Source organism: Scylla paramamosain, chromosome 29, assembly GCF_035594125.1.
Source record: "Scylla paramamosain isolate STU-SP2022 chromosome 29, ASM3559412v1, whole genome shotgun sequence".
Classification (NCBI taxonomy): Eukaryota; Metazoa; Arthropoda; class Malacostraca; order Decapoda; family Portunidae; genus Scylla; species Scylla paramamosain.
In genome coordinates this window covers 8,859-16,027 of record NC_087179.1, presented here as the reverse complement: position 1 = coordinate 16,027, position 7,169 = coordinate 8,859, and positions in this window count along the sequence as shown.

Genomic DNA, 7,169 nt, shown 5'->3' with positions numbered 1-7,169 from the left:
AAAAATCCGAAGGAATTTTATAGGAAAGGAAGAAAATAGATGAAATGAGGTGCCCCTATTTCCTGAAGGCAAGGAATTTAATCTTTAACAAACAAACGCTGTTAGCCATGGATTGGATATAAAATATTTGTCAAGACGGCGTTTAAAAGTCTCTACGGTTTTTGCAATATATCACGTCTCGAGGAGCATATTCCATACATATTCCATTAACTACACGATAGATATATTTTAAAAATTTTTTTTTATTATTCATGAAAGTTGAAGTATTTCCCAACAACTTTGCAAACGTTTACTCGAGTGTAATTTGAAAAATCTATTGTGAAATATTTACTGCAATCCATGTTATCAATGGCTATGATGATTTTAAATAACTGCATTAAGTTGTTTTTCTAGTCTTTTTTTTTTTTAATAGGAATAAATTTAGTTATTTACGACGCTTTTCGTATGATTTGTTTCTTAGGACTGGTATCATTGTTATTACTCTACGATGAACTCGTCCTAAGTTATCTATCTTTCTGGTAATAGGGACACCATGCTTGAACACAGTATTCCTAGAGGGGACGAACTAAGGACTTATTCAAAGTAAAGATTGTATCCTTAGATTTATATTCAAAAGATCAGTCGATCAGACAAATTATTTTGTTTGCCTTCTTTACGCCTTCTGAATATTGTTAGCTAGGTTTCAAGCTACTCGATATTGTTACTCCTATATCATTTTCGCTTTCTAGACTTTAAACTTGGATACCGTTTTAAAATATACTTTGCTATCTCGTTTCGATACCCAGTGTGAAACACTGTACATTTATCTGTATTAAAACTCATTTGCCAGGTTTGTCCCCACTCTGATTAGATTATTCTGCATTTCTAGTATTTTTTTTTTCGTTAGAGACTATTGAATTCGCTATTTTGGTATCATCAGCAAACTCTGATATTATACCAGTAACACCGTTACTTTTTATTCATTACTACTCTTTGTTTACGGCTGTTTAGTCAGTTTCCCATCATATCAACACGTTTCCTTGGATACTATGTGATTTTAGTTTAATCAGTAAACGTTTGTCGAAGGGCTTTGTCGAAGGGCTTTTGAAAATCAACGTATATTATATCTACCGCTTTACTTTCGTCATACTGGTTCAGAATATTGTAGAAATATAAGAGGTACATCAAACAAGAGCGTTCTTTTTTTTTTCCGGAAGCCATGTTGAGTATTGTTAAGTAGTTTATTTTCATGTAAGTGATTAACAAGTTTGTTTCTTATAAGTTTCTAGCATTTTGCATATGACTGAAGTTAGGCTAATTAGCTGGTAATTACATGATAAAGAATTACTGCCTTTATTAAAAAACGAAGTTACGCTAGCGAGCTTCAAATCATCAGGCATTGTACCGAACTGCAGGGAGATTGAACAATACAGTCAAAGCTTTAACTTATTCGGATTTCGCTTCTTTTAAGATGCGGGCTGAGATTGTGCCAGGCCCATGTGACTTGCCTACTTAAGTTTATAGATACATTTTGACAAGTCTCTTTCTGTTATAATAATACTACTTGATGGCATTGCTCTTATTTAATTGGACTGCTGGTACCGAAGGGATGTCGCTGAGGTCTTCTACTATAAAAACTGGTACAAAGAAAGTGTTAAGATTGTTACTAAATTCTTCCTCGTCGTTAGTGAAATATCCATTTTCATATATAATTATTCCAATAGTTTACGTAATCACCCTCTTTTGACTGATAAAGCTATAAACTTGCTTTGAGTTTGTCTTACTTTGGCATCCAACGTGTAATTCGATGAACCTTTTGAATAACACTCCTATACGTCAGTACGTTCATCGTTATTACTGTAGGATTTTAACCTGTTATGGGCCTCCTTCTTTACGGGCAGGTTTTCAACTATTCGTGTATTCCACCACTTAGCGAGCGAGAGAGAGAGAGAGAGAGAGAGAGAGAGAGAGAGAGAGAGAGAGAGAGAGAGAGAGAGAGAGAGAGAGAAAGAGAGAGAGAGAGAGAGAGAGAGAGAGAGAGAGAGAGAGAGAGAGAGAGAGAGAGAGAGAGAGAGAGAGAGAGAGAGAGAGAGAGAGAGGAGAGAGAGAGAGAAAGAGAGAGAGAGAGAGAGAGAGAGAGAGAGAGAGAGAGAGAGAGAGAGAGAGAGAGAGAGAGAGAGAGAGAGAGAGAGAGAGAATATCCTTTTATTTATTTATTTTTTTTACCTATCCAATAAAAAAATAAATAAAAAGCACACTGAGATGTCAGTTCCAGAAACGGGTCCAAAGCGGTAATCAAAAATTGAAAGATAAGTGTCTTGAAACCTCCCTCTTGAAGAAATTCAAGTCATAGGAAGGCGGAAATACAGAAATAGGCAGGGGGTTACAGAGTTTACCAGAGAAAGGGATAAATGATTGAGAATACTAGTTAACTCTTGCATTAGAGAGATGGACAGAATAGGGATGAGAGAAAGAAGAAAGTCTTCTGCAACGAGGCAGTGGGAGGAGGAGATGCATGTAGTTAGCAAGATCAGAAGAGCATGAAGTTAGCATGGAAACAGAGGTAGAAGACAGCTAGAGATGCAACATTGCGACGATGAGAGAGAGGCTGAAGACAGTCAGTTGACTGTACCGACAGGAATTGATGAAACGAAAAGTTTTTGATTCCGCCCTGTTTAGAAGAGCGGTATGAGTGGAACCCCCCCCCCCCCAGACATGTGAAGCATACCTTATACATGGACGGATAAGGCCCTTGTACAGAGTTGGCAACTGAAGGGGTGGCGGGTGAGAAAAACTGGCGGAGACGTCTCAGAACACCTGCCTAGCTTCATAGAAGCTGTTTTAGCTAGAGATGATATGTAAAGTTTCCAGTTCAGATTATAAGTAAAGGGCAGAGCGCGGATGTTCAGTATAGAAGAGGGGGACAGTTGAGTGTAATTGAAGAATAGAGAATATTGTCGAGTTGATATATGGAGGAAATGAGTTTCTGAAGCATTGAACAATATTAAGTTTGTTTTGCCCCCACTGTTAATACATTTAGGAGAAAAATAGTGACCGTCTACCACTGCAGCAATTGAACGGTCAGAAAGGAAACTTGAGATGAAGTTACAGAGAGAAGGATCGAAGCCATAGAAGAGTAGTTTGGAAATCAAAGCTTTGTGCCAGATTCTATCTAAAGCTTTTCACCAAAATTTCTAAAAGAGGATGACCAAGACTGAGTAAGGAAAGCCAGAAGATCACTAGTAGAGCGGTCTTGACGGAACCCATAATGGCGATCAGATAGAAGGCTGAGAAGCGATAGATGTTTAAGAATTTTCCTGTTGAGGATAGATTAACTTTAGATAGGCAGGAAATTGAAGCAAGAGGCCAATAGTTTGAGGGATTAGAACGGCCACTATTTTTAGGAAAAGGCTGAATGTAGGCAAACTTCCAGCAAGAAGGAAATGTAGATGTTGACAGACAGAGCTGAAACAGTTTGACTAGGCAAGGTGCAAGCACGGAGCCACAGTTTCGGAGAACGATAGGAGGGACCCCATCAGGTACATAAGCCTTCCAAGAGTTTAGGCCAGCTAGAGCATGGAAAAATCATAGCAAAGAATTTTAATAGGTAGTATGAAGTAGTCAGAGGGTGGAGGAGAGGGAAGAACAAGCCCTGAATCGTTCAAGGTAGAGTTTTTAGCAAAGGTTTGAGCGAGAGAGAGATAATGTGATGGTAGTGCTGCCATATAGTTGAAATAAAGGAGGGAAAGAAGAAAAAGCAAAAATATTAGAGATATTTTGGGCTAGATGCCAGAAGTCACGAGGGAGTTAGATCTTGGAAGATTTTGATATTTCCTATCAATGAAGGAGTTGTTGGCTAGTTGGAAAACGGACTCGGCGATGTTCCGGCCAGAAATATAAAGTGCATGAGATTCTGGTGATGGAAGGCTTAAGTACATTTTAGTGGGCCACCTCTCTATCATGTATAGCACGAGAACAAGCTATGTTACACCAAGATTTGGAAGGTTTAGGTCGAGAAAAAGAGTGAGGAATGTACGCCTCCATGCCAGACACTGTCACCTTTGTTATCCGCTCGGCACACAAAGACGGGTCTCTGACATGGAAGCAGTAGTCATTCCAAGGAAAATCAGCAAAATACCTCCTCAGGTCCCCCAACTAGCAGAGGCAAAACGCCAGAAACACCCTCGCTGAAGGGGTTCTTGAGGAGGGATTGGAGCCATAAGACAAGATACAGATATGAGATTGTGATCGGAGGAGCCCAACGGAGAAGAGAGTGTGACAGCATAAGCAGAAGGATTAGATGTCAAGAAAAGGTCAAGAATGTTGGGCGTATATCCACGAGAGTCAGGAATACGACTCTAGATCGTGGAGGATAGCAGAGTTGAAGGCTAGTTTATCAGGATGGTCAGTGAAGGGAGAGGAAACCCAAAGCTGGTGGTGAACAATGAAGTCTCCAATAAAGGAGATCTCTGCAAAAGGGAATAGAGTCAGAATGTGCTCCGCTTCGGAAGTTAATTAGTCAAAGAATCTCTTATAGTCAAAGGAGTTAGGTGAGAAGTATACAGCACAGATAAATTTATTTTGAGGGTGACTCTGTAGTCGTAGCCAGATGGAAGATTCAAGAGCGTGGGCACGAGAGCAGGTGAAGTCGTTGCGTACATAAACGCAACATCCAGCTTTGAATTGAATATGAGGACAGATGAACTAGGAGGGGACAGAAAAGAGGATTCTGTCAGTTGCCTCATTCACCTGAGATTAAGTGAAGAAAAGAAGATGAGGTTTAGAAGAAGACAGGTGGTGTTCTACAGATTGAAAATTAGATCTTAGAGCACGAATGTTGCAGAAGTTAATGAAGAAAAGATTGAAGGGGATGTCAAGACAGTTAGGATCGTTGTCAAAAGGGCACGAATGTTGCAGAAGTTAATGAAGAAAAGATTGAAGGGGATGTCAAGACAGTTAGGATCGTTGTCAAAAGGGCAGTCCGACCTGGGAACATTTGTGGTCCCCTCCTGAGATGGGGACTCCGAGACTGGTATAGGAGTCGCCTTGATAATTTTGAATTTTTGAGTGAAAGGTGTATGTGTAATTAGGTGCTTGTAGTTTTGTGTGGAGGAAGAGAGTTGTCTTTAGAGGTCAGGCTGTAAACGCCCCTTTGTGTTGTGAGACACAAAGGGAAACGTTCAGTGAGGTCACAGCTGGGCTTAATGATAAGTTCACAGCACCCTCTGATCCAGTGCTTTAGATTAATTATCGTTTCGGCAGGTGCGTACTGCCTCCTCCTAATCATTACATTTAAAGACAGATAAAAGATGAAGAGATACACGAGTCAACGAACGAAAAGAAAAATAAATCCACACCAAACTTCCTCTCAAATATGTACAATCAGCTCACAGTCTCATCTGCCAAACAAGTCACGCCTGGAGATCCTGAACAGGAAGAGGAGTAGGAGGAGGAGAGTGTTTACTGGGCTTGAAGACAGGATGGGAGGAGTGAAGGGGGAGGAACAGCAAGGAGACACAGAGCGAGACAGCAGAAGCACAGGGAAAGTTGTAGGCAGCATTCAGGTGTGACAGAGGGCAAGGTACACAGCAAGGGACATCAGGAGTAGGTTGCAAGATGGTACAACACAACACAGGAGAGTGTGTCGGGCAGGGCAGGGTGGTAGGAAACAAACAGGAGGAATAACGGTTGCAAGGTTTGAGACGACACTTGGGTGAGTCAAAATAGCAAATGTTTGAGGCCGCGGAAGGAGTTATGACTTACTCTTGTGTTCTACAGGTGAGTGTACTTCTCATGACGCCTTGCTCAGTGTTTCTCACGTGGAAAGAAGGAAACGTTATAATCATTATTTTGAGTGCTTCTCATTAATATCACAGTTATTATCACTGCTACTACTACTACTACTACTACTACTACTACTACTACTGCTGCTGCTGATGATGCTGCTGCTGTTGTTGCTTACTAATACTAATGCTTACTAATACTAATGCTGTTGCTGCTGTTTACTGCTACTACGACTGCTACTACTACTACTACTACTACTACTACTACTACTACTACTAATAATAATAATAATAATAATAATTACTACTACTACTACTACTACTACTACTACTACTAATAATAATAATAATAATAATAATAATAATAATTACTACTACTACTACTACTACTACTTTTTTTTTTAACTACTACTACTACAAATACCTCCACCCCATGTTTATTGATGTGTCAATTAGGGGCTCCATTACTTGGAGGTCATTAGCCCCAGCTCCCGCTAATGACTGTGGCATCCAACCATATCTAATACTCTATAATATAAACATTAGTTGTTAACTATAAATTCATTCTACCTCTACTCTATCTACTCTTATGCCACTCTCCACCACTGTAGCCTCACAGTCGAGGCCTCCTAAGTCTGCAGGTATGGGAGTGGAATGCCTTGTCCCCCTGAGACACAGGAGGGCAGATCTGAGGAGGGAGAATGAGAGGCGGCACCTCATCCATGCGACGACATGGCTCCTTGGCTGGTGCTTCTTTTCTGCCATTAGGTCGGCTAGTCTTGAGTAGAAGCACTGAGCCTTGGAGCCCATCCCGCCAGATGTGGTGAAGACCAGAGGTGTGAAGCTGCCCTGGTCAACGTGTTGGATTCTCTCCCCATACGCTCGGATCTTCTCCTGCTCATTCTTGCGGTGGGCGGCCTCCAGGGAGAGTTCGTGGTGACAGGCGGCCATCGGGTCAAAGATCCGTATGTCCATGAATGCTTTCTGTCCCCTTGTCCAGAACCCTCGTGCACTGACGTCGACTCGAGCCTCGTTGGTGGTGTTGGCTGTTCTGTAGCGCAGGTGCTCGCCGTCTAGCGGCAGGAGGGTCGGTTCAGTGGAGACATCGTGGCACACCTCCCTGAGCATGCTGGCGGTCAGATCTCTCACCTCATCGTGCCTGATACATACGAATCCCCCCTTTTTGCACGTCATGGTGTGGTTGACGTCATTGGGGGAGCCACACACACAGGTACTGGGGAGTCCTTCCATCGGCCAGCCGTACCTCAGAGCAATGGCGTCGACAAATTCTTGTTTGTTGAGGCTGAAGCCCTTCGCTCTGATGGGCAGTGACGTTAGCCAGTTAGAGGCTCCCGTTTCCTGTGCAGTGAGGATTTTTCTCACTGTGGTTGCAGGCAGGATGTTTAT